Here is a 25,618-nt window from a genome sequence, read left to right as displayed (position 1 = left end):
ACAGGGGTGGACCTGGATGGTAAGGGGGGGTGAACGGCCCACTCAGACTCACCCGCCCCTGGGGTGTGTGGGGAACACGGACCCCTTTGTGTTGTGGGTGGGCGACATTGTGGGGGGCTGGTCTGTGGGGAGGAGGATGGGCAGAGGCCCTGGGGGGGAGAATCAGGGTGTGGGCCTTGAGGGGGAAGGCGGGGAAAGGAGGGAGATTGGGAGGGTTCTTTTATTAGGGAGGGAGGAATTTGGGGGTGCACAGAGCCCCTGGAATGGGAGGAGATTGGGGGACCCTTTTGAGGGGGGGAAGGTGGGGCCCACAGAGCCTCTCCTTTGAGGGGCAGAAGGGGGGATCCTTTTATACGGGTGGGCAGAATTTGGGGGTGCACAGAGCCCCTTGCCTAGCAGAAGGAGCTGCTTGGAGTCCCTACAATAAAGGAGGAGGGGAGGGGTTTTTGGAGAGGGGAGGAAGATGGATGCAGGCAGCGGAGGGGCCTGAAAGATTAAAGATTGCTCTGTTTTGCTTGGGGGCAGCTTGGCTGCACCATCTGTCACAAGGGCCAATTAATTTAGTGAGCCTGGAGCGGGCTGACAGTCTCTGTGCTCCTCCCCTCCCCAACTGGGATGTGATTGGGGAAGGGCAGGGTGGGTCCCAGAAGGGAGGGAAGGACCCCCCCAAGTTGTGGGAGCAGCAGCGAGGGGGTGGGTGGTCTGGGAATGGGGAGGAGGGAAGGACACCCCTGGAGCTGGGTGCGGCAGCACTGGAGGGCAGAAGGAAGCGTCTGGGGGGGGGAGGCAGACAGCAGAGGGCGTCTGGTTTGGAGCGGGCAGGACGGATCTGGGTTAAGGGAGCGGTGGGACGCAGGAAGGGAGGGGAAGCAGAGGGGAGCCGGGCTGGGAAGAGGCGTTTGATGTCTGTTTGCACAAGGCCCCCAGACAAGGGTGCCAAGGGGCTGGAGGGGAGAGGTGAAGCCCTTCCCAATTCCTCTGTCCAGGGAATACTCCCCAAATCCCCAGCACCAGGGCAGGGGACTTTCCAGGGCCGGAGGGGAACAAAGTGCTAATTCTGGAGCGTGTCCTACAACCCCTCTCCCCCGCCCCCTTCACACCAGATCTGAGCTGTTTGAGCCCAGGCACCAGTTAAGAATCTGCACAGGAGGAGGCCAGGAAAGGGGGGACGTGCAGTGAACCTAGAAAGCAAGTCAGGATCTGCACATTCACCTGCGGGGCTGGTTTTACGCCTCATGAGAGAAGCTGGGAATCATTAAACCGACAGGCTGGCAAGCCAGGAGAGGCATGAACAGACCCTTCCTGGTGGCTCCAGACATCCAGCAAAATATTTTCTTTGGCTGTTTTCACAATCGGCTCTTGTCCCTACCGTGAGCGGCCGCCGTACAGCGCCGGGGAAAACCATCTTTCCCTGTCGGCGTGGGGCTCTCCCATTGCAATGTCACACGCTTTCTCCTCCGGCCGCTCCCTCTCCAGCTAGTCGCGGCCTCCCGACGCAAAGCGCCCTTATTTCTAGGGGCGCATTAAGGACACAGCCAAGGTCCAAACGTGCATTGTGCTGGCCAAAAGCCAACCGCTCTCCTTGCGGGGGGTTGGTGGATCCGAGCCCTCCAAACCAACACCAGGCCACTGTAGCGGGGGGAGTCCGTGTCCGGCCTTTGAGCGAATTCCAGCCGATGTTCCTGCTCATCTTTTCCATCCATGGGTGGATTTGCTCCATCCATGTGCGGAATAAAATGTTACGTGCACCGAGCTAGAGTTGAATGTGCACCACCAGTGGAAGCAAAAAATCCCAGCACGGGGCGCTCTGCTTGTCAGCTGGGTGGCACTGGAGTCTCTCCCGACTGGCCGCACATTAACTCAGCTAACAGAGGATTGGGGGTCCTTTTTTGGGTCGGGGGGCTGCGGACCCACAGAAAAATCAGCCGGGGGCCGCACGCAAGTGAAAAGCCAAAAAACCCCCAGAACAAACCCTCACTGATGTGGCACCGGAGTGCGAAAGAGAAAGAGCCCAGGGGTCCAGGCTAGTGAATTTTGTGTCCTCCAGCCCCGAGGTTGGTTCCCAAATACTGGGGGAGCCCCGAGCCTTGGTGGCCAGATCCCAGCAGGCTGGAGGCAGCATCCAGCCCCCGAGCTGAGGTTCCCCTCCTGGCTTACAGGGAACACTGGTTCTAACCATCTTTTTATACCTAAACATTTTCTTCTCCCTGTCTAGGGCTTCATTGGAAGCAGCCAATGCAGAAAACTCAGTGGGGCGTTAAGTCCCTGGCTTTGTTCATTCAACTGAGGATTTATCTGTTATCCCGCCCCATTCCCCCTCCAACCTCCTTCCGCAACACACAGGGATGTAGTTCCTGGAGTTTTGACACTTCAGCTACCCTCCCCGGATTAGCGACACGCCCAGAGCTGGGTGTGGAATAGTAATAGAGAGGTAGCCCCGTGAGTCTAATCTTGCTGAAACAAAAGGAAAAATTAGGCAGCACTTTAAAGTCTAACAAGGTGGTTTAATAGGTGAGGAGCTTTCGTGGGCCAGACCCGCTTCCTCTGTATATTGGACAGACGTCTCAGACACTTCACCAAAGAAGGAATGCCCACAAGTCAGACATCAGACATCTCAAGGAAAAACCAGTTGGTTTTCACTTCAACCTGGACATAGTCTGAAGGACCTTACTCCATGCATCTTACTTCAAAGAGACTTGAACACCAGATTACAGAGGGAAACTTCAGAACTTTCCTTCTTGCTTAGATTTAAATTTTACGACTGGGCCTTAACACAGATGCTAATTATCTTGGCCTTTACAAAGATAGCTTCCCCACTTATCACCCCTGATTAGCCATTCATTGACTCATAAATAGCGATTCCCTCTCCTTCACCCCACCTTCTGATTTGTCAGTTCAATAACGTGTTCACTTTTTTCATTGTATCCCTTTGGTATATGTGGTCGTGCCAATTCTCTTCCACTATTTGATCTGAGGAAGTGGGTCTGGCCCACGAAAGCTCATCACCTATTAAACATCTTGTTAGTCTTTAAAGTGCTACGTAGTTGTGACTTTTATTAGAGGGAGGCGTGTGTTTCTCCTTGTGGTGGACTGTAGGGGGGCCCCTCCCCTTGCAGGACCAGGGGGGCCACCCCCTCTTTTCTATAGCCCTCTCCGCAGTGCCTGGGGCTCACGCACAGTACCAATTATACCCGCTCCCCAATTCTGCCTTGCCTCGCATATGGACACACCCACCGAGAGGACCGGGGATTACGTTGTGGGGAGAGAGACCCAGGCCCACGCTCTCCACCGGGTCCCGGCCCAGAGCCCTGGGGAGGGATTACAAAGCTATCCGCTCCCTGGTGGTTGGCGGGGTGACCTCCCCGTAACACGCCAGCCCGCGGGCCATATGCCCTGCTCTGGGCCACTTCCTACCCCGTCAGGGGATCCTCTCGCCCCCACGATGGGTTGTCGGTCTGCTCGCTCCACTCCTCCGAGAGTCCTCCGGGTTCTGGCTCCGGTTCGCCGTCCCGGAGTCGCCGTCTGCCGGGTCGTCCCTCCGACCCCCGGTCCCGGAGCTCTGATGCTCCGGACTGAGCCCTGGCCCCTTGCGGTCGGCTCTCCCAGCCCCATAGGAGCCATTGCTGCCAAGACCCACAGCCCCGCCCCGGGCACGGGGCCGCCATTTTTAAAAGTCACGGCGCACTGCTGATGTGGCCGACGAGCGCCTTGTGCCGGTCCTGTCTCCTCTCCCTTCCTCCATTCGCCCTCCTGCGGGGCTCCCTGGTCGCCCGGAAGGCCCCCGCCTGCCCCCTCCGGCCTCCCCTGCCCCCTCCGGCCCGCTCTGCCCCCCTCCAGCGGACCCGGTCCTCCTCGGCAGTCGGCTGGCATGCAGGGTTCATCTGACCCCTCGCCTGGGTAACCCGGGATGCCAGCGCGTGCCGGCTGCCGCAGCTCTCCCCGTCACATGTATATTCACACAGGCCGGGCAACCAAATTGATTCTGCATGTGGATGGAAAAGCAATGAGTGCGAACGCAGGGCAACTCCTGATGTTGGAGCGGGTGTGTGATGCAAGAATGTTGGAATGTGAGCTATGGTCACGCTCAGCAGCTGATCCCAGGGCATGGCAAATTCTCCCTTCTATTGTCCAGTGCTTCTCTTGCAGGAGGCCGATGGTGGCTGGATCGCGGCGGCAGGGATTATAACATGTCTCCTACCCACGCCGGCATGCTCGGCGCCTCTCCCCGAATTGTCTCCCGTGGAAATGATCGGCGGGCGGAGGAGAAGTGAACACCGGTGACGAGGGACGTTCTGGTGGCCGGGGATCGGCATCCCAGGCTGGGCGTACAAACGACAACGCTCAACGAAGCGGCGTGTCTATGAGGGATTGTTCGCAGGCCTCCCCAAGAGGCTATTCCCGCCGGGGTGCTCTGGAGCGGCAGCCACGGGAAAGGTGGGTGAAATCTCCTTCCTCAGGCTTGGGCAGCTCAGACGGGCAGGCTGCGGGCCCTCCTAGATGGGAAGGAAACGTTTCCTCCCCCAGCAAGTCTTGTCACTGGCCTGTCAGTTAGGTGAAGGACAGAGAGATGAAAGGACCAGCCCAGGGCTGTGCCAGGAGCCTGTGACGTCATTGCTGGGAACTCATCGCTCTGCGGAGGGGCGGGGGCGGTTTGCAGGCTGTCCTGGCAGGGAGAGGACACCCCCAGCCCTCTCTCACCACCACAGCTTGGGGGCCCGGGAGAAGCACCCCTCCATGGGCATGACAGCTCCAGCAGGCAGAGCCGGGGGAGGGCTGTGGGCCCCTGTGTCCTCTCCTACCTGTGACACCCTTTTAGATACTTGAAAACTGCTCTCATGTCCCCTCTCAGTCTTCTCCTTTCCAAACTAAACAAGCCCAGTTCTTTCAGTCTTCCCTCACGTTCTCTAGACCTTTCCTCCTTCTTGTGGCTCTTTTCTGGACCCTCTCCAACTTCTCCACATCTTTCTTCAAATATGGTGCCCAGAGGCTAGACAGTCTCTTTCTGTAGGGCTATGTCTAGACTGCAAGCCTCTTTCGAAAGAGAGCGTCTAGACTGCACGGAGAAATTTCGAAAAAGCGGCTTGCTTTTTCGAAAGAAAGCATCCAGTGAGTCTGGATGCTCTCTTTCGAAGAAGCCCTCTTTACATTGAAGAAGGCCTTCTTTCGAAAGAGGAACTTTCGAAAGAAGGCGTTCTTCCTCGTAAATTGAGGTTTACCGCCATTGAAAGAAAAGCCGCGTTCTTTCGAATTAATTTCGAAAGAACGCGGCTTGAGTCTGGACGCAGGGGAAGTTTTTTCGAAAAAAGGCTACTTTTTTCGAAAAAAACCCTGAGTCTGGACACAGCCTAGGTGTGCAACTGATCAAAACACTTACAAATAAACATCCACATTAGCAGCAGCAGCACCTGCCAGGCCGAGTTATAAATTCGTCTGAAATCACGATCCAATCCCAAATTCCATTGGGGTGGGGCCTGAGTCTCTTTCCAGCTGCGATCCGGGATTCAAGCCCAATTGCTTGGCTGTGTAGACGCAACCCGACTGCACTTGTGCTCTCCAAAAATACCCTAAAGGTCAATTTCATTGTCCTCAGGACAGTTAGATTTCCCCACACACATACACACCACAGACAGAGGCCTAGAGTGGCCATATCTCACTCGGAAGTCTGGGATATGGGAGGCTAGACTCCAGCCTGCAATGTGCCTCAAAGACACAGGGATGATCTAGACCGTGCTTGGTCCTGCCATGAGGGCAGGGGACTGGACTTGACGACCTCTCGAGGTCTCTTCCAGTTCTAGGATTCTAGTTTTTCCTCATTTTCAGTGTTTACAGCTGTACAAAGTGATGTGTTTTGAGACTGGAGGAAATAAAAGAATAACCTTAAAACCACATGAAAATACCCAAAGGAAAGTACCCTCCCAAACAAGGGTGTAGCCTTATGAACGAGGGGTTTTTTGTTTTTTGTTTTGATTCTCACGTGACTGATTTTTCTGTGGGTCAGTGACCCCTAACCCAAAAACGTTTCTCCACCCTGGCTTCAAAACAGTCCTAATTGCTTTTCAAGTCGTATTTTCCTCACTCTGTGCGCAGTGTTCCCTGTAAGCTGGGTGCTTCGGTGGCCACCCAGATGAGAATCAAGTGCCACTTAACTGATGAGCAAAGCTCTTACAAAGCTGGCTGCATGGGTTTCCACGGACGGTGCCCATCTGCACAGGCCATGGTGCGCACAACAAATTTATTCTGCACGTGGATGGAAAAATATAGAGGGCATCTTGCCTGTCTCTATAAATGTCAGTAATTGTTGCTGGAAATATTTTGTCATCCGTTTGTGCACGTGCAGCAAAGTTAATATTTATTGACACTAGCAGATAAAAAGCGAAGCCTGCCGAGTATTTTATATTGCATGAATGACCCACAGAGGAAATTGAACTGGGAATAAAAGGGACTTTCCGCAGCCTGAGCAAAAATTTCCACGGTGGAAGGTTACAGTAGCTGCTCCCACGTGGAATAGTAATAGAGAGGTAGCCTTTTTAGTCTGGTCTTGCTGAAACAAAAGGAAAAGCTATGCAGCACTTTTAAGGCTAACAAGATGGTTTATTAGGTGATGAGCTTTCGTGTGCCAGAGTATTGTGTCCTGTTCTGGATCCCCCACTACAAAAAGGATGTGGACACATTGGAGAGGGTCCAGCGGAGGACGACCAAAATGTTTAGGGGGCTGGAGCACATGACCTACAAGGAGAGGCTGAGGGAGTTGAGTTTGTTTAGTTTGCAGAAGCGAAGAGCGAGGGGGGATTTGAGAGCAGCCTTCAACTTCCTGAAGGGAGATTCCAAAGAGGATGGAGAGAGGCTGTTCTCAGTGGTGACAGGTGGCAGAACAAGGAGCAATGGTCTCAAGTTGTGATGGGAGAGGTCCAGGTTGGATATTAGGAAAAACTATTTCCCTAGGAGGGTGGGGAAGCACTGGGATGGGTTACCTAGGGAAGTAGCGGAGTCTCCATCCCTAAAGGTGTTTGTCTCGGCTTGACAAAGCCCTGGCTGGGTGGATTGAGTTGGGATTGGTCCTGCCTAGGGCAGGGGGCTGGACTTGACGACCTTCTGAGGTCTCTTCCAGCTCTGTGGTTCTAAGGAGAGGGAGTGGAATGATCTGTATAGAGCCAGGCCTGGAGGAGCTGCCCTTTTGTTTCCCAAGTTCTTTGTTTGCTCTTTGGCGCTGGTGCCGGGGATGACCTAGGCCCAGTTGGCATTGGCCGTGGGAGGTGGAATGTGGGACGAAAGCGGAGAGACAGTGAGTCAAGATAAGAGCGATGTCTGAGTTTTGTGGAGCAGAACACACAATGAACTGGTGTTTTCCATCGGGCTGTCCACTTATCTACATTCCTCTTTGATGATGCAAACACCCTCCCCACCCCCAGGGGTGCAGCAGTGATCTGGCTGCTCCCCTTAAAATCCAAGAACATGACACACCCACAGCCAAGCAGCATGCTTTTCTACTGGTGGTGCCCACCTGCCCATGCCTCAGCGCACCGAACAAAATTTATTCCACACACAGCGAGACCCCATGAGAAGGACCATTGGTGCATATAAAAACAGTGAGTGGTCCTGTAGCCCCTTAGACTAACAAATATACCAGGTCATGAACTTCCAGGGGCAAAGCCCACTTCATCCGATGAGTTGGAGTGGATAGTACAGAATCCGAGCAGTATATAGAACAGCCAGAGGAGTTCCCTGTCCGTTGTAGGGCTCGGGTTAAGGAAGTCAGCTTGGTCAGGCTGGATGTGGAGATGCGAATATCAAAGGCAGGGGAAATTGTGTCCCCCCTGTCCTTCCCTCTCTCCAGAGGACAAAGGTAACCCCCTGCAGCTTAGCTGCATTCCAGACATGAGCTCATGAGCCAGTCTCCCTCGGTCAATGCACTTTAGCTCCTCTGTTTTTAAAGGGCCCTTTGTTCGTCCTGCCCCCCCTCCGCCTTCCTCCTGTGGCTGCTAAGAGACCAGCCCCAACTTCCCTGCAGCACAATCACTCTGTTTAGATCTGCTCTCCCTCTCCCATCGCTGCTTGGATCTCAGGTCATGGGGAGCTGCTCTTAAGCAACCTCATGGGGGCCCACCCCTCCTCAGTTATATTGAGGCTCCCCCGAGACCTCAGCTTCTCTGCTCCCCAAGAGCGATGGGGCAGGTAGCAAGCGGCATGGACTTGATCAGATGCAAGCGTAGGGGGTGGGTAAAGGGCGTATCGCACCTCCAGCGTTGCCCAGAAAATCTCTTCCTTTCTGTATCCCTACACAGTGCATCACCTATCTACATCCGCCATCCACCTGTCCTAGATGTTCCGGGACAGTCCTGATTTCAAATGCGCTGTCCCCATAAAGCACTATCTTGTTAGTCTTTAAAGTGCTACATTGTCCTGCATTTTGCCTGAAATATCCGGGACATTCTAATATGTCGGCGGGGAGAGAAAGCCCCGAGAGGCTCCCCGTGGGATCCGGCTTGCGGGGAAGAAGCCGAGCCAGACATGTCTCCCTGTTCCTTCCCCCAGCTGGAGAAACAGCCTCGCAGAGACACACTTCTTGGAGGCTTTCCCCTTTACTCCCATTGGCTAGACTCTGGGAAAGCAAATGTCTCCCCTTCCACCCCTGTACTGAGGTCCTGCACCCACCCCCAGCCTGCGTATTCACCACCCTGCCAAGACCCCACACCCCCAGCTCACTCACGGCCCTACTGACACCCCACACCCCCAGCCTAGTCCTCACCACTCTGCCAACGTCTTTGTCAGATCGTGTGTCCCGATTTTTGGTGCGGAAAATATGGTCATTGTACATATACATTAACCATAAGAGCAGCCAGACTGGCTCAGACCAAAGGTCCATCTCACCCAGTGTCCTGTCTGCCCACAGTGGCCAATGTGCCCCAAAGGGAGTAAATACAACAGGTAATTCTCACGTGATCCCTCCCCTGTCACCCATTTCCCCACAAACAGAGGACAGGGGCATCATTCCTACCCAGCCTGGCTAATACCTAATGATGGACCTTACCTCCATAAATCTATCTAGCTCTTTTTTGAACCCTGTTAAAATCCAGGTCTTCACCACATCCTCCGGCAAGGAGTTCCACAGGTTGACTGTGTTTGTGTTAAACCTGCTACCCATTCATTTCATTCGGTTCTTATGTTATGGGAACAAGTAAATCACTTTTCCTTATTCACTGTTTCCACAGCACTTATGATTTTATAGACCTCGATCCTATCCCCTGTAGTCTCCTCTTTTCTAATCTGAAAAGGCCCAGTCTTTTTAATCTCTCTTAGTAGGGGATCAGAGCACTGCTGTAGCCTGATTGGTGCAAACACAGGCTAGAAGGCTTCCAAGGCAGAGCTCAATCTACCACCCAGCATCCCCTATGCTGCCTTAGTGATGCAGGAGGCAGATGAATCTCTGGGGCAACTAATCTTGCCCCTGTTATCTCTGTGGGTAGAAAGGGGGATAGGACTTGAACCAGCCACTCTGCACTTCTTAGGTAAATGTTTTGTCCAGTAGGCCATTCCAGACTCCATCCTGTTGCCCTACTTTCAGGGCATCCCATGTGCTGCCTTATGGGAACGTGCCGCTTTGAAGCCGGAAAGCACCACTTTCCTCCAGCCAAGAACATCGTGGCGGGCGGAGCAAAGCCCTTTACATAGAAGCTCAGGATCCCCTCGGCATGTGTTGTAAATCTCTAAACTGCTGCTGGACCATTTATTATTGTTTGATGGTTTCCGGTTACAGACAGACTTGGCTCCCCCTCTGACACTCTACAGCCCTTGGCACAAACAGTCTTTGGGAAGAACATGACTCACCGAGACCCGCAGCAATTTTTAAGGGGTCTCCGAAAAAAAAGAAAAGTCAGGCTCCCCGAACAATCAAGCAACTCCCTTTATTTTCATTGACTTCTTCATACTTACGCTGCAGGAGGCGGAGGAAGACAAAGGAAGGAAAAACGGGAGGGCAGGAAGAGGGCTGTTCTTTTTCTTCATGGGGTCCCCAGAGCACAGGGCCTCACGGCCGCTAACGCCGGCGGGAGAACCGATTTTTGCACACAAATAGATGTAGGGCCCCTTTTGCTTCTTCCCACCTGAATGAGCAGAATCCTCCCCATTGAACACTTGAAAGGGGGGCGGGAACGCAAGGCCTGTCTGCCGCCTGGCATTCAGCACCCGCCCGGTAAACAAGCCCCTCCAAAGCCGATGGCTTTGTTGCGTTTCAATGCAGGGAGTCAGAGGACGCAGCCGGGAGTGGGTGGGGGTGTCTGCTTTGTCTCACTTATTCAAAAGCTGAAAGGTCAGGGGAGTGGACGAACCCTCCAAAAGTCCCTTTCCAGGCGTATGTTTCTAATTGCGGACCAGCTAATGAATACAGAGGAAATGTGATTAGTCCCGGGGTGGGGAACATCAGGGCTGGGACCGTTTGCCTGAATCCGGCCCCCAAGGCTCAGGGCACCCCCCCAGCATTGGGGAGCATACACTGGTGCGCCAGCCCCCTGCCGTCTCCCTATGCGGCTGGAGCACACAAAATCTACTAGCCTGCCCCCCGCCCCGGCTCTGGTGGGCAAGGGGAAAGAAGGGAGGGTCTTTCTCCTTCGCCGTGATTTTTGCATGGGGGGGGGGGGGACACAGAAGCTGATCCACCGTGCCGCATTAGCTATGTAAACAGGGAACAATCCCATGCTTCCTCCTCCCTCCTCCCTCCCCCACCACCTGTTCTGCCAAGGCGAGGGAAATTTAATGCAAAACCCAAATAGGGAAATGACGGTGGAGAAGTACGACCACCGGAGGAGAGGAGGGGGAATTGCAAAAACCAGTTTAGACCAGGCTCCACCATCTGCCGGTTTCTCCTTTATCTTCTGTGGCTGCTTCTCCCTCTCCCTTGTGTTCCCTGGCAACCAATGACCTTCTAGTCCTGCGTGTGGATTTTTTCCCTTCCCTGGACGGAATACATGTTGCTGTGTGCACCAAGGCCTGCACGAATGGGCATCACCCAGAGAAACACAAACCCTAGTTGTGGGGACACTGCTAATCAGCCGGGAAGCCGTCCCCTTAGGGGGCGCAGGCCCGCCCCCCGTGTGCACGGGGCAAGCATGGCCCAGTCCGGCCCAGCTAGCGCTGCTGGCGCATGGACCGGGCCGTGTTGGGTCCCGTGTCGGGGATGCGGACAGACCGGCGATGCGGGAGCTGGGCACGTGGCACCTGATGGCAGCTGTAAGGGACGCCGTGTGTCCCTTACAGCTGCCATCAGGCGCCCTCGCATTGATTGGCACTCTGGGCAGCTGCCCGACTCGCCCATGCCTCCGTCCGGCCCTGGTTACAAGTAGGTCACCGACATTTGCTATGACATGCCAATGTGGTCACAGGGAATTGGGTCAGCAAAGCGCTCGAAAAAACCCACAACCAGATGCATGCGAGTCTGCCCTGTTTCTGGTGCTTTTTAAACAAATTCCTTGGCCAGTATCTTAGCGAGGAGCCTGGTTTTCTTTAGCGGACAAGTCTGGGAGGAGGCTGGATGAGGTTCCAGGCAGGGGCCATGCAATGTTGCAGCCTGCTCGGGGCCTGGCCGGCGTCTGAAAGCAGACAACAGCCAGTGCGTTGCGCCTGGCGTGACTGCGAGCGAGGAGAGCTCTGTCTCAGAGCCCTGGGGACATCTGTGGGCCCCAGTCCCACAGCCTCCGGTTGGCTTGGGCACCCCGCACAGTCTGCCCCACAGAGCTTGGGGCCCGGCTTGGTGTCTATGTTGTGAATGCTCCGCCCCCAGCCCCGCCCCCTGCCCCAAACCCCGCCTCCTACCCCACCTCAGCCTGCTCTGATTCTGTCCTGTCCCACTCCATCCTTTGCCCCAAGCCCCGCCTCCTCCCAGCCTTGCTCCACCCCCTCCCCTGAGTGACACGCCGGGGGGTTATGTGAGGGAGGGGAGAAGGCCTGGTGCTGGTAGCGGGGGCTGTCACGCTGGTGCGGCAGGACCCAGCCGGGAGCTGCCGGAGCGGAGCCAGGTTGCTCATTTTTCGCCGAGCTCACCGCAAGCGCCTCCCGGCTTTGCCCCGGGCTTGGTCACACGGTTTTGCAGTGTTAGAGCAGACAATGGACCCTATTCGTGTCCCCTTCTGGCCCCTTTCTAGCAGCCCAGCCCAGACACGAGCCGGGCACCAAATTCTGGGGGTGACATCTGTCAGGAACAGAGGCCCATTGATGTCTTACGGCCTTGAGGCAGATCAGACGTGATTGGTGGGTCCTGAAGCAACAAAGAGCCACTGTGATTGGCTACACCTAAGCCCCCGAAGCGCAGCCCCCAGAGAGTGGCCCTGAACAAATTCCCGTGGGAACAAAGGCAGACGGTTTCGGAAAACACTTGCTGCAGGGTGAAACATCTACATTGGAACAATGAACCAGTGAGCAATATTCCAGACTCCCTGACACGCAATCAGTGAGATACAGACCCAAATCCCTTTGGTGTTTGGGGTTTTATGTTGTTTAAAGTTTCCCGGGACTGGCTCCGTGTTTCTCAGAAAAATAAATTAAAAAAGCTAGCGATCAGTACAAAAAAATCACAGTTGTCTGGATAAATATTGGGGGACAGAAAAGAAAAGTGGCTAGCAGAGGGAAACAGAGCTCCTGACAGTAAAATCAGTTTAACGCTGTGGTTTGGATTATAAACTTCATCCAGTGCCGGACTGAGGGGTGACAGCACCATGTAGGCACTCATATGTGTGTGTGGTGGAGTGTCTCTTCCACTTTCATAAACACTCTTGGCTGTGTCTAGACTGGCAAGTTTTTCTGCAAAAGCAGCTGCTTTTGCGGAAAAACTTGCCAGCTGTCTACACTGGCCGCTTGAATTTCCGCAAGACCACTGACGATCTCATGTAAGAAATCAGTGCTTCTTGCGGAAATACTATGCTGCTCCCGTTCGGGCAAAAGTCCTTTTGCGCAAAAGGGCCAGTGTAAACAGCTCAGATTTGTTTTGCGCAAAAAAGACCCGATCGCGAAAATGGCGATCGGGGCTTTTTTGCGGAAAAGTGCGTCTAGATTTTACACGGACGCTTTTGCGGAAAAGTGCTTTTGCGGAAAAGCGTCCGTGCCAATCTAGAAGCTCTTTTCTGCAAATGATTTGAACGGAAAAGTTTTCCGTTAGAAGCATTTGCGGAAAATCATGCCAGTCGAGACATAGCCTTTTATGTTTACACTTAGAGTAACTTATTACTAACTAGCTGGAGTTACCCAGCATTGCCCGGGAAACCGGAGGAACAAAATGTAGAAAAACAGTAGTCTGTTATCTTTTTTTGAATGGTAGAAAAGTTGCACCGATTTCTATAGGGATTAAAATATAGCTCCACGTCATCCCTGGAGGGGGCAGGGTAGCAGGTGGTGAGTGACCCCAAGTGGAAGGGAGGTTACGCACAGGAAGGGTGCCCCAGCTCCCATCTGGGACTGCAGGTGCTGCGAGGGGTAGGGTGGGTGCCCAAACCATTGTGCGTGTGGGGGTCAGGGCACTGCCTGCCGGCGCAGAGGGGGTGGGGGGAAAGAGAGTCGCTTATGTAACCTTGCAGGTGGGAGGGGGCAAGTTCTGGACAGCGCTGGGGGCCGCAGGCAGCGGGCATGGATCCTAGGGTGGGCGGGGTGGCCCCTGCAGTGCGGTGGGTTATTTTTTATTTTTACCGCTTGAGATCGGGACTGATTGGGTCCAAAAGTACCTTAAAACCTCCTCCTGGAGGAAAGGTTACTCCATGCAAAGTTTGGTTGCGGTAGCTCTTACAGTGTCCAAGTTATTAGCGAACAAACTTACAAACATTCTCCTTTATATAGTAGATGTGATCTCACCTACCTAATGTTATGCACTGGATTTTTTTTAACATAATCCGCAGGGCTTAGCGAACCGCAGCGAAAGCCGCTCACCAGCCCTGCACTGCGCATGCACAAGAGCCGCATTGCGCATGCGCACGCCGCCGGTAAACGAGGCGCCGGGCTGAAATCTACTGCCATGGGCGAGTAGATTCAATAGATTGTCGAGCCCTAATCCATATTTTCATGTACTGACGAGCAGTGTTCTCTGTAAGCGGAGTGTTTGGGCAACCACCTAGGAGAGATTTAAATGCTGCCCAGCTGCTTAGCAGAGCAACCTGGCAGCTGGTGGTGCACATCCACTCATGCTATAGTGCACGGAACAAAATTTATTCCTCACACAGATGGGGAAAAAATCAGAGGGAACCTTGCTGGAGAGGTCCAAAGTTTGGTTTACCGAAAAAGCGTTTGTAACACCCAGGAATTTTTTGGTAAAACTTAAAACATCATCATCATAAACATTAAAATAAGCATTCGGCCAGGAACTGAGTCAGACAGGCACCTAAAGAAACTCCTTTGCAATATTCTTATTCCAGTAGCAATTGAGTGTTATCTGCTAAGAAAAATACAATTATTTGAGCTACTTTTTCCTTGAGGAGGCGGGTGGTAGTTAATCACCCTTCAAACATATTGCTTTATCACGCCTCTCTCTTTCCTTAACAATACTGGCAGCTTGTGTTTGCATAAATGTTTAACGGTCTTGTGAGACTCATTGTGTCTACGCCCGACAGCCAGTACAGTCACACGCCAACTGCCAGTGGCTGCTTCCTGACGGTTTCCCCACAACCCCCCAGAAGCCGGGGCCTCCAACCGCCTGTTCGGTTAAGCAGGGGCAGGTGCACTGGGGTTTTTGTCAGACCCCTGTTCGTTTTGGAGGGAGCCCATGAGGAGATTCTACCTCAGACGCTTTCCCTCGCCAGCGTCTCCTCAGCAGGGCCGGAGTCCTCGGCGGCTCGCCGCCTGTGCGCACAGTGACCCCTCAGCAGCTGTTGTTTGTTTGCTAACAGCCTCATGGATGGGCCACCGGTCCGGGTCGGCCACCTCATCATGCCACTCCCAACCCCCTCGCCTGAATGTATCAAGCTCTGTCTTAAAAGAAGGTTGTTGGGCTTTGTTTCCCCACACTGAGCCCCTCGGCAGCTGTTTCAGAGCGTTGCTGCTCTGGTGGTTAGAAACCGTCGTCTAATTTCATGCCTCCATTTATGGAGGGCCAGTTTATATCTGTCCGTTCCTGTGCGTACCTTGGTCCCTGACTTAAATAACAACCTTCTCTCTCTGCTACTGATCCCTGTCATGGCCATGGCCAGCAGCCTGGTGAATAAGGGTTTCACTCTGTCCCCTGTACCTAGCCAGGTATTTGGTCAGCAATTGGCTGGCAGGAGCACTGTATCTAACTCCTATGTAAACGACAGAAAAATATTAGCCCCGCTCCGCTCCACTATTAACATGTTCTGACTTCTTGTGGCAAGGCACTTAAGGGACACCGGTTAGCCTGGTAATTGTCATGTCTGCTCTTACTTTGTTACCAACTGAAGAGAAAGAGGCTGACTGTCAGGACTTTTGGGTTCTGTCTTAGCCCTGGAAGGGGAGTGCGATCTAGTGGTTACAGCAGGGAGCAGAGGGCTCTCTATGAGATCAGAACAGCCAGACAGGTCCTTCTAGCCCAGTGTCCTGTCTGCCGAGAGTGGCCAAGGCCAGATGCTTTGGAAGACATGAACAGAAGAGACAGTCGTCAAATGATCCCTCCCCTGCTGTCAATTCCCAGCTTCTGGCAAGCAGAAGCAAAGGACACCCATCCCTGCCCATCCTGGCTAGGAGCCATTGATGAACCGATCCACCTTGAACTTACTTTGTTCTTATTTATTTATTTTATTTATGTATGTAAATATTTTTACCTCGCCTTTCTATTTAAAGTATTCCAGGCGGCTCAAATATTCAAGGCGGCTTCCTGGAATTCTGTGACAGTTTGGGACTTTCCACCATCCCCTGGCAAGGAGTTCCACAGGTTGATTGTAAAGAAATGAATTTGTTTTAAAGCTGCAGCCTACACATTGAGCTTACTTCTTGCGTTATGTGAGTGAGGGAGTAAATCACATTTCCGTGTTCGGTTTTTCCACGCCGCTCGTGATTTTCTAGACCACTAACATATCCCCTGTGACGGCGAGTCGAGGCTCCCCCTGATCCTGCAGCCCCATAGCAGCACGAACAGACTCCGCCAGCCAGAAGAATAGGAAGGGTTTATTGCTTCTCCAGGATACAGCACAGCATAGACGTGATGTGATTACAGGAGTCAGGGCCAGGATGCCTCAGACCCCTTGGGTTAGGGGGCCTATCGCCCCCCCAGACCCTCAGCCCTCAGCTTAGCCTGTTCCCTTTTTGTTTCCCAGCCAGCAACTCCCTCGCTCCCAGATCCTGCCCCCCAGCTAGGTGTCCGTCTCCACCTCCCTCCCTTTGTCTCTCCTCCTGGGAAGAGCTTTGCTAACCCCCTGGTGTCTGGGCCAATTCACATGTGGGTGAATCAGTGGGAATCTCACATCCCAGCACAGGGGAACACGGAGTTACAGAGCTGACACCCCACCCCCCGACCCTGAGTCATTTCTTTTCCAAGCTGAAAAGTCCCAGTCTTGTGAACCTCTCCTCATATGGAAACTGTTCCTCATCCCTAATCACGTCTGTTGCCCTTTCGGTCCCTTTTCCAACTCCAGTCTAGCTGGGGAGTTTTTTTGGATGGGGTGACCAGTTCTGCATGCAGCGTTCAAGATATGGGCGTACCAGTACCATGCCTTTCTATAGAGGCAAGATGGTATTTTCTGTCTTCTCTCTCCCTGTTCCAGCGATTCCCGTCGTTTTCACATGGCCACTGCACAAGAGCAGATGTGTCCAGGGAACTAGCCACAGGGATTCCAAGATCTATTTCTTGAGTGGTTGCAGCTCTTTTAGACTCCGTCATGTTTGTGTGAGTAGTTGGGTTTCTAGTTTCCCATGTGAATTACTTTGCATTTCTCAACCCTGAATTACATAAGAATGGCCACACTGGGTCAGACCAAAGGTCCATCTAGCTCAGTATCCTGTCTGCAGACAGTGCCAGGTGCCCCAAAGAGGGTGGAGCGAAGACAACGATTAAGCGATTTGTCTCCTGCCATCCATCTCCAGCCTCTGACAAACAAAGACCAAGGACACCAACTCTATCCCCTAGCTAACAGCCTTTTATGGACCTAACCTCCATGAATCTATCTAGCTCTTTTTTAAACTCTGTGGCTGTGTCTACACTGGCATAAATTTCCGGAAATGCTTAAAATGGAATACTATTCCATTTTCAGTTTTTCCGGAAAAGGAGCGTCTACATTGGCAGGCTGCTTTTCCGGAAAAGCCCTTTTTCCGGAAAAGTGTCTGTGGCCAATGTAGACTCGCTTTTCCGGAAAAGAGCCCTGATCGCCATTTTCGCGATCGGAGCTTTTTTCCGGAAAAGACTACTGGGCTGTCTACACTGGCCCTTTTCCGGAACAGTGTTCCGGAATAAGGACTTATGCCTGAGCGGGAGCAGAATAGTTTTTCCGGAATAGCGGCTGATTTTGTACAGTAGAGCATCGTTGCTTTTCCGGAAATTCAAGGGCCAGTGTAGACAGCTCACAGCTTATTCCGGAAAAGCGGCTGATTTTCCGGAATAAGTGGCCCAGTGTAGACACAGCCTGTGAGAGTCTTAGACCTCACAGCCTCCTCTGGCAAGGAGTTCCACAGGTTGACTATGCGCTGTGCGAAGAACTTTCTTTTATTAGTTTTAAACCTGCTGCCCGTTAATTTCATTTAGTGTCCTCTAGTTCTTATTCCCTCTGCCCTGGGGCTGCCCAGTCCCCCAGCATTGTGAGATCCCTGTGTCAGCTTTGGACTTTACTATTCTGAGTAATTGTGTAGAGTGGCCACACATTTTGCCATCTCGCTTTTCATCCCCTTTTTCAAGACCGTTTAAAAGTTTAACAGAACTCTTCCCAGTTCAAATCCTAGGAGCACAATGCTCATTGCTACTCCTCCCCTCACCAGCTTTTCAGTGTTTGGCAAGAATCATCTAACGATTTCTTAATTACCGGAATGCCCCGTCTTTCGTTATTCATATTTTGGACTGCCCTTACACAACTATTCAGTTACATGCTTTCTAATCTCCCTCATGGAGGAGGGGCGGAAGACCCCTTATCAGCTCTCTCTGGTGTCTGCGTTTCCTTATATGTTGCAGTTCCCAGTATGTAGCGCCTCCCTCTTCCCTCCCTATCTGATCTCATAGAGAGCGCCCCCCCTGCTGTAACCACTAGAGACCACTCCCCTTCCAGAGCTAAGACTGAGCACAGGGGTCCTGACGGTCAGCCTCTCTCCCTGCAGTTGGTAACAAAGTAAGACCAGACATGACAATTTTAAGGCTACTCAGGGTCCCTAGGGAGACAGAGCTCAGCTGGGCTGCTAAATCCAGGGTTGTGAGTTCAATCCTTGACGGGGACTTTTATGGATCTGGGGCAAATATGTCGGGGATGGTGCTTGGCCTTGCCACGAGGACAGGGGAGTGGACTTGATGAGGTGCTTTCCAGCTCTATGAGATAGGCATATCTCCCTGCTCGTCATGCGGAGAAGCCGAGGAACCTTGCCCGGGCTTGCTGGATCCCACTCGGATTCCTCTCATTTTTATTTCTAGGTATCTGAAAGTGAGGGGCTAGGACTCTCCGCAGCACGACGCCCTTTGTGGAACCTCCCTCCCTGCCTGGAAGGATGGTCCCCTCGTTGGGATGCCGCCTGGGACCCGTGTAACCCGCCGTTGAGTCCCTGCGCTGCTCCTGCCGTCTGAGGTGAGTCACCTCGCTCCTGGTCTCCTTTGGTATTTAGGGGACGGTTTCCCACTGAAATCGCTCTGTGCCTCTGTCATGATGATGAGGGTTAGCCAGCAGCCTGGGGATTAAGGGGTTAACTACACCTAGCCAGGTGGAGTGGCCAGTAGGAATGTAGGGGGGACTTTCAAACTGGGACAAAGGAATTTGGGGTTTTTCCTTTCTCCCTTTTGTCTCTCGGGGTGTGTTCTCTGCAGCTACAGAGAGGGACAAGCATGTCTCTCTCTCTCTCTCCAAGGCACCAGTCTTCATTTTCTGTGAGTAGGGTAAAGTTTCGGTAATTTCGTTAGGCTTTATTGTTTTAAGGGTTGGGTGCGGGATCTGAGATCTGGCCCTGCTTAAAATATGTTTTGGCTTTTCTTTGTAACTAAGTTCTGGGCCCATGGAGTTTCTCCATGGCTGTGTCTACACTGGCATGAATTTCCGGAAATGCTTAAAACGGAATACTATTCCGTTTTCAGTTTTTCCGGAAAAGGAGCGTCTACATTGGCAGGCTGCTTTTCCGGAAAAGCCCTTTTTCCGGAAAAGCATCTGTGGCCAATGTAGACGCGCTTTTCCAGAAAAGAGCCCCGATCGCCATTTTCGCGATCGGGGCTTTTTTCCGGAAAAGACTACTGGGCTGTCTACACTGGCTCTTTTCCGGAACGGTGTTCCGGAATAAGGACTTATGCCCGAGTGGGAGCAGAATAGTTTTTCTGGAATAGCGGCTGATTTTGTACAGTAGAGCATCGTTGCTTTTCCGGAAATTCAAGGGCCAGTGTAGACAGCTCGCAGCTTATTCCGGAAAAGCGGCTGATTTTCCAGAATAAGTGGCCCAGTGTAGACACAGCCAGGCCTGAGTATATTTTGTTACCTTTCCATCTAGTCATTATGCCTGCAACAGGAATATTGTTGTAATAATAAAAGTCTTCTCTTTTCTTTTTATTAACCGGGCATCGGTTACTTGTGTGTCCTGATTTTTATAATAGGGGTGAGATTTCCCAAACGATCTTTCCCCTGATTTCTTTATCGATATTTGGGTGGGTGGCAGCAGAAATTTTATTCCCAAGATCTAGGTTTTTAAGATTTTGGGGGAAGTTTTATACCAAAGCTGGGTAGAGAAGACTTTGCGGTTCACTTGCTGGCCCCCACTTCTGCATTTCTTAGTTTCCTATCTGCAACCCACACACCTCATGGGGGTCACTGTCCCACGGAGCGGAGCTCGACAGCCTGCGCGGAGAGCCAGCTGGCTTTGTAGCACCAGCTGTAGCGGCTCCTCCGAGATCCCAGGTTTGAATCCACCAGGTGGTAGTTTCAGTAGCACCAGCCGACCTGGCAGGGTTACTTGCATTAGAGGATCGTGGTGACTGGACGCTATTGTCGTGACGTGCAGGGGAGATGGGACCTCGGGGGAACCGGCTTACATCAGGTTGTGGCTCTGGACTCGGTGGCTCCTGAGGTCTCTGCCAGACCTGGAATTCGATGATTCTTTGATTCATAGAAACATGGAGCTGGAAGGGACCTTGAGAGGCCGTCAAGTCCAGTCGCCTGCACCAAGGCAGGAGTCAGTAAACCCAGATCCTCCCCGGCAGGCGTTTGTCCAACCTCCCCTTAAAAGCCTCCTTCAAGGTCTGTGCCAGGATGCAACTACCCCCAGTTAGAGAGTTTTTCCTACTAATGAACCTACATCTCCCTGGCTGCCAGTTAACCCCATTGCCACCTTCAGTGGCCAAAGAGAACCATCGGTCACCACCTCGTTGTAGCAGCTTTAAAGACGGTTTTCAGGGTTCCTCCCCCTCTGTCTTTTTTTCGGAAGCTTCCAGGTGTTTTCAGCTTTCCCTCCGTGGGATGGGTTTTGTGGCTCCCCTCTGGCCTGTCCAGCTTATCCAGTTCCCCCAGGTTGGATGGGACGGGTTTGTGATGCAAACACAGGAAAGTGAAATAGGTAGACTCCGCCTGTATTTTGCATAATCCGTTACCGGCTCCGCTTCACATCTGCCGTCTTCCTCCCAGCTGGCCGGGCTCTGTGAGTGTCGCAGGGGGGATGAGCCAAACGAGGGGCATTGTCGGGACTTTCTGATTTCTTGTGGGGAGGTTTCCTGGGGACAGCCTGGCGGTGCTTGCAGGGGGAAGGGCTGCATGTCCCTGGCAAGGCACCAGCAAGGTCTCTGGCGTGGTTAAGTAGCTGGCCTGCTAGGACGTGAGAGGCCTCAGGGTGAAAGAGCCGGAAGGGCGCAGAGGAGAAGCTTGTGTCTAGCGATGGGAGTGCGAGAGACCGGAGAGCTGCCGGAGCGGGTAGAGAAACAAGCCCGAAGGGCAGCCAAGCTCCGGAGCTGGCTTCCTAGAGAGGCTGGGGAATCCCCGTCACAGGGGGATTTTCAGATCAGGTTGGATACCCACCCGGCAGAGCCGGCCTGGGTGTATTTGGTTCTGCCACGGGGCAGAGGACTGGCCTCTCCAGCTCCCTCTCAGCTCCATGGAGCGTGGTTCTGTGTCCTTAGCTGTCACGTGGGAGAGGGACCGGAGACAGGTGACACCAACCCAGCTCTGCCCTGGGTGGGGTGTGTGTGTGTGTAGAGGACGCTGTCTGTTGCCAGAGCAAACATGTCTGTGTAGTAGACCAAGCAGTGTGTGCGCTAACAACAATCCCTCCCGAGCACACCCTGCCCTCCTCCAGGGACCCAGCGAAAGGGACTGAATTCCCCCCCACCGGTATGGGGGTCATTGTGACGCCCTCTCCTCCTCCCTCTCCCACTTTCTGAAATTGACGTAGGGACGCAAATACCCGTCACTCGAAAATGCTTTGGACCAAATGCCGCATGTCACGTCTCAGTCTTGATGGCCCAATCTGCCGGATGTGTCAGTCTTATTTTGGCCTGCGTATCACTCTTGCGTGTAGAGATATGGGTCAAGAAAGGGTGCCTGGCTGTATATGTGCAAATGAAAGCATCAGGGGTGTTTCCGGACGCCTCCACGCCTGGGTGATCACTTGTAAACATCCTCCTTTGTCCTGGTGATAGAAATGTAGCCGTGTTAGTCTGGTGTAGCTGAAACAAAAGACAGGCCTATGCAGCACTTTAAAGACTAACAAGATGGTCTATTAGATGATGAGCTTCCGTGGGCCAGACCCACTTCCTCACATCAAATAGTGGAAGAAAATATATGGTTGTGACTATTTTCTTCCACTATTTGATCTGAGGAAGTGGGTCTGGCCCAGGAAAGCTCATCCCCTAATAAACCATCTTGTTAGTCTTTAAAGTGCTACATTGTCCTGCATTTTGCCCCGGGTTGCAATCACACACACAGGTGTCGTTTGCCCTGTGGGTGCTTCATGCGGCAGCAGCTGTGGGCCTGTTTTTAACCTTGGTTTAGTTTCATTCTATTTCTGTGCTGGGAAAGTCCCCGTAATTAATCCTGGGCAAAGGATTCCATGTTTAATCTCTTCCCGGGGGTATCCACTGAGGGCTACGCATGCCTCTCAGGGCACAGCCAGGTTTCCGCAGGCCTCAGAGTGGAAGGGGAAGAATCCGTTCTGGATAAAATAGCTTCCTAGCTACGACCTTGTCGGTGGACGCCTGTTCCGCCTCCCCCGCTTGTGTGCAGTATCACCCTCCTCTCCCCCCACAGGTCACTGCATTTTCTCAGTCCACAAGACCTTGATCACAAGACCAGCTTTGCTCTTGCACTGATCTGATCTCAAGGGCATCAGCTGATGCCTGGCACGAGGCTCTGCTCCCAGAATCAGCTGCTCTTTAGTTCAGGGCGGCAGGCGGGGAGGGAGTTGGGGGCTGGGTTGTTTGGAAAATCTGGCCCCAGCGGTGGAGTCGCTTTGTCGGCGGCTGACGCACGCGGCTGTTCCATTCCCTGTGGGATCCCCCCCAGCGCCCTTTCCGTGGGGTGACCCCCGAGTGTGCTAATCCCAGTGGGCAGTGAGCGAGCTGAGGGGCTGCTTTTCCCTCCATCTGTGCAGCATTTGTCTGTACTGACCTGCGCTCGGATCGGCTCTCGGATCCATCACCGTCACTTCGAATTCTCATGCTGCCCTCGAAACTGCTTGTGCGCCTTCCAGTGGGGGAGGAAGGTGATAAACTGTGTGTGTGTGCGGGGGGGGGGCACATCTGGAGTATTGTGTCCAGGTCTGGGCCCCCCACTACAGAAAGGACGGGGACGTGTTTGGAAGGCGGACCAGCGGAAGGCGACCAAAATGATCAGAGGGTTGGAGCACATGACCTGTGGGGAGAGGCTGGGGGATTTGGGTTTGTTTAGTCTGCAGAAGAGAAGAGTGAGGGGGGATTTGAGAGCAGCCTGCAACTCCCTGAAGGGAGGGTCCAAAGAGGATGGAGAAAGGCTGTTCTCAGTGGTGACAGGTGGCAGAACAAGGAGCAATGGGCTCAAGTTGCAGTGGGGGAGATCTAAGTTGGAGATTAGGAGAAACTATTTCCCTGGTGGGCTGTTTGTTCCTTCTTGCTCTCCGGAGCTGCCCACCACCCTGTCATTCTCTGACCTCGCCCCGACAAGGCACAGGGTTGGGGTAACCACCCCCCTGACGAGCAATGCAGACAAACAAAAAGAAGGTTTTTTTTTCACACAGCGCACAGTCAACCTGTGGAACTCCTTGCCAGAAGATGTTGCAATGGGGTAACCATCCCCCCAAAGAGCAATGCAGACACTGAACCACTTCAGCTCTGGGGTGGATGTAGTTCTAGGGCACAGTACCCAGGAAACCGACCCCCCAAGTGGGATCAAACACTCCCCCAAATAAATCCGTCTGTCTCCTGTAAACGTTTTATACAAAGAAACCTCATATAGGGGGATAGGATCGAGGTCTATAAAATCATGAGTGGTGTGGAGAAAGTGAACAAGTAAAAGTTATTTATCTGTTCTCATATCATAAGAACTAGGGGTCACCAAATAAAATTAATAGGCAGCAGGTTTAAAGCAAACAGAAGGAAGTTTTTCTTCACACAGCGCACAGTCAACCTGTGGAACTCCTTGCCAGAGGATGTGAGGATTAGGACTTTAACAGGGCTCAAAAAAGAGGAGGTCAGGTCCATCAAAGGCTATTAGCCGAGATGGGTAGGAATGGTGTTGCTAGCCTCTGTTTGTCTGGAAATGAATGACAGGGAAGGATTCCCTGTAGTTGAGCCCTTCTGGGGCATTTGGCATTGGCCACTGTCAGCAGGATACTGGGCTAGATGGACCTTTGGTCTGACCCAGTACAGCCATTCCTATGTTCTTAAGTCCATGAAGATGTTCACCTGCTTTATCAATGAAAGAGAGATATGCACACTGGTTCCTGCCCCCCCCCCCCCGAGGTAACAATTATTTACACTGAGCCTGATACTAAACACAAGTGTTTTTATTAACTACAGACAGCAGGATTTTAGAGGTTGCAAGTGAAAACAAACAGATCAAAGTAAGTTATTAAGTTGAAATGAAACAAAAATGCAGAGCTCGTTCTAATACACTGGAAAAACAGATTGCAAGCAGCTGTTCTTACTTCAGGCAAGTCTTCAAGTCAAGATAATATTTTCTTCTGACCTGAGCCTCCAGTTCTCTTTGTTTACAAGACAGCTGAAGACAAAGACCTGATATCTTCCCCCTTGTTTAAACAGTCTTTCCTCTGGGTCAGGAATCTTTTGCTCTCCATTCCCCCTCCCATGGAAAAATATCAGGGTCAAAATAGAATCCCAGTGCCAGATGGTAAGATCACATTTCTTACTGGTCAGATTACCTTTGGGCTTACAGGACAAACAAGGTTATTTACACGTTTTTAAATTGGTCACCCAGTGGCTAAGGCTTCCAGCTTCCAAGTAATTAGCACATTAAAAATCATACACAATCTCATCCTTCATCTCTCTCACTTCGCATGCAAGAACGATACGTGCATGAAGATAAAAAGTACCGATCCAGCAGATTGTGGTATGTCTGTTGATAGGTTACATGAGATATGTTGTGCAAAGCATTTCTGAGATAGGCATATTTCTATTCATCAGCTAATTTTCATAAAGTGGAGGAGGGGAGGAATTGTCACACTCATTTTATTGCATTTTCATCTAGCCACGTTTCCCTATTTTGCTTATGACAGTCACATGGGGCTGGCTCAGACATTCTAACAGGATCTCGTGGCCGGAATTTGGAACAAGGCCTTTTTGTTAGGAAGGGGAATTAAACATTGGAACAATTTACGGAGCATCACAGATTGAATCTGAGGGAAGTCCTGGGGCGCGGAAGTTCAGACTGAATATCTGTCATGGGCCCATTCTGGCCTTGGGAGTCTATGAAGCGTGGTGAGCCCTTCCTGGCCATCTCTTTTTGCTGTGAATTTGCATCAGTTTCACTATTGGAGGGGGGGTGCTAGTTAAGCCCAGCTCTGCAACCAGACTCGGTGCCGTGTCGCAGCAGCCCAAGGAACAATGTAAACTCAGCTGGCACATCTAATGTTTGTACCCTAACCCTGTGTGAGTGGTTGTGCAGATGGGATTTGCCCAGATGGTGTTTGTGGTAACCCTCAAGAGGCAGGTAGGCAAATAATGGAAAAAAAGACAACAAAAGGCAGATGAAACAGGTGGTGACGAGGAAAATGAGCGTCATTTCTAGAGCCGTTGATTATCACAGCTTCCCACTTGCCTAGCAACTAAGCTACAACTTGAGAATAGCTGTTCTGTGGACAAAACTGTGCCGCCCAGAAACCCCCTTCCAGGCGGTGTCTGTGACGGCAAGATAGTATTTAGCCCCGTGTGTTAGTGCGAGATAAAATAGGTGTTTGCTTATCCGAGTGATGTTTGGTTTTCCGAGCTCCTTACCAGCATGTGTCAACAAAGATACTGGGGGTGGCATCTGCCTACAGCCAGATGGGCTGTGCTAACGTAAGTCCAGAGTTAAAGTCTTGCTGGGTGCAGGGGGAGTTTACATCAGTG

General features: G+C 52.4%; 1 protein-coding gene across 2 annotated transcripts in view; it reads left to right on the top strand.

The window, feature by feature from the left end:
- LOC102456961 (C-type lectin domain family 2 member B-like) overlaps positions 1 to 25,618 on the top strand; it is a 54,716-nt gene that overhangs the window by 7,460 nt on the left and 21,638 nt on the right. For both annotated transcript variants that reach the window (XM_075913821.1, XM_075913822.1), the window contains exons 2-3: positions 4,147 to 4,434; positions 18,530 to 18,680. The gene's annotated coding sequence lies outside the window, so the exon portion shown is untranslated. The remainder of the gene's footprint in view (positions 1 to 4,146; positions 4,435 to 18,529; positions 18,681 to 25,618) is intronic.

Source organism: Pelodiscus sinensis, chromosome 32, assembly GCF_049634645.1.
Source record: "Pelodiscus sinensis isolate JC-2024 chromosome 32, ASM4963464v1, whole genome shotgun sequence".
In the NCBI taxonomy this organism is placed as follows: Eukaryota; Metazoa; Chordata; order Testudines; family Trionychidae; genus Pelodiscus; species Pelodiscus sinensis.
Note: the sequence above shows the minus strand (reverse complement) of the source record. Positions and strands in the feature narration are given on the sequence as shown.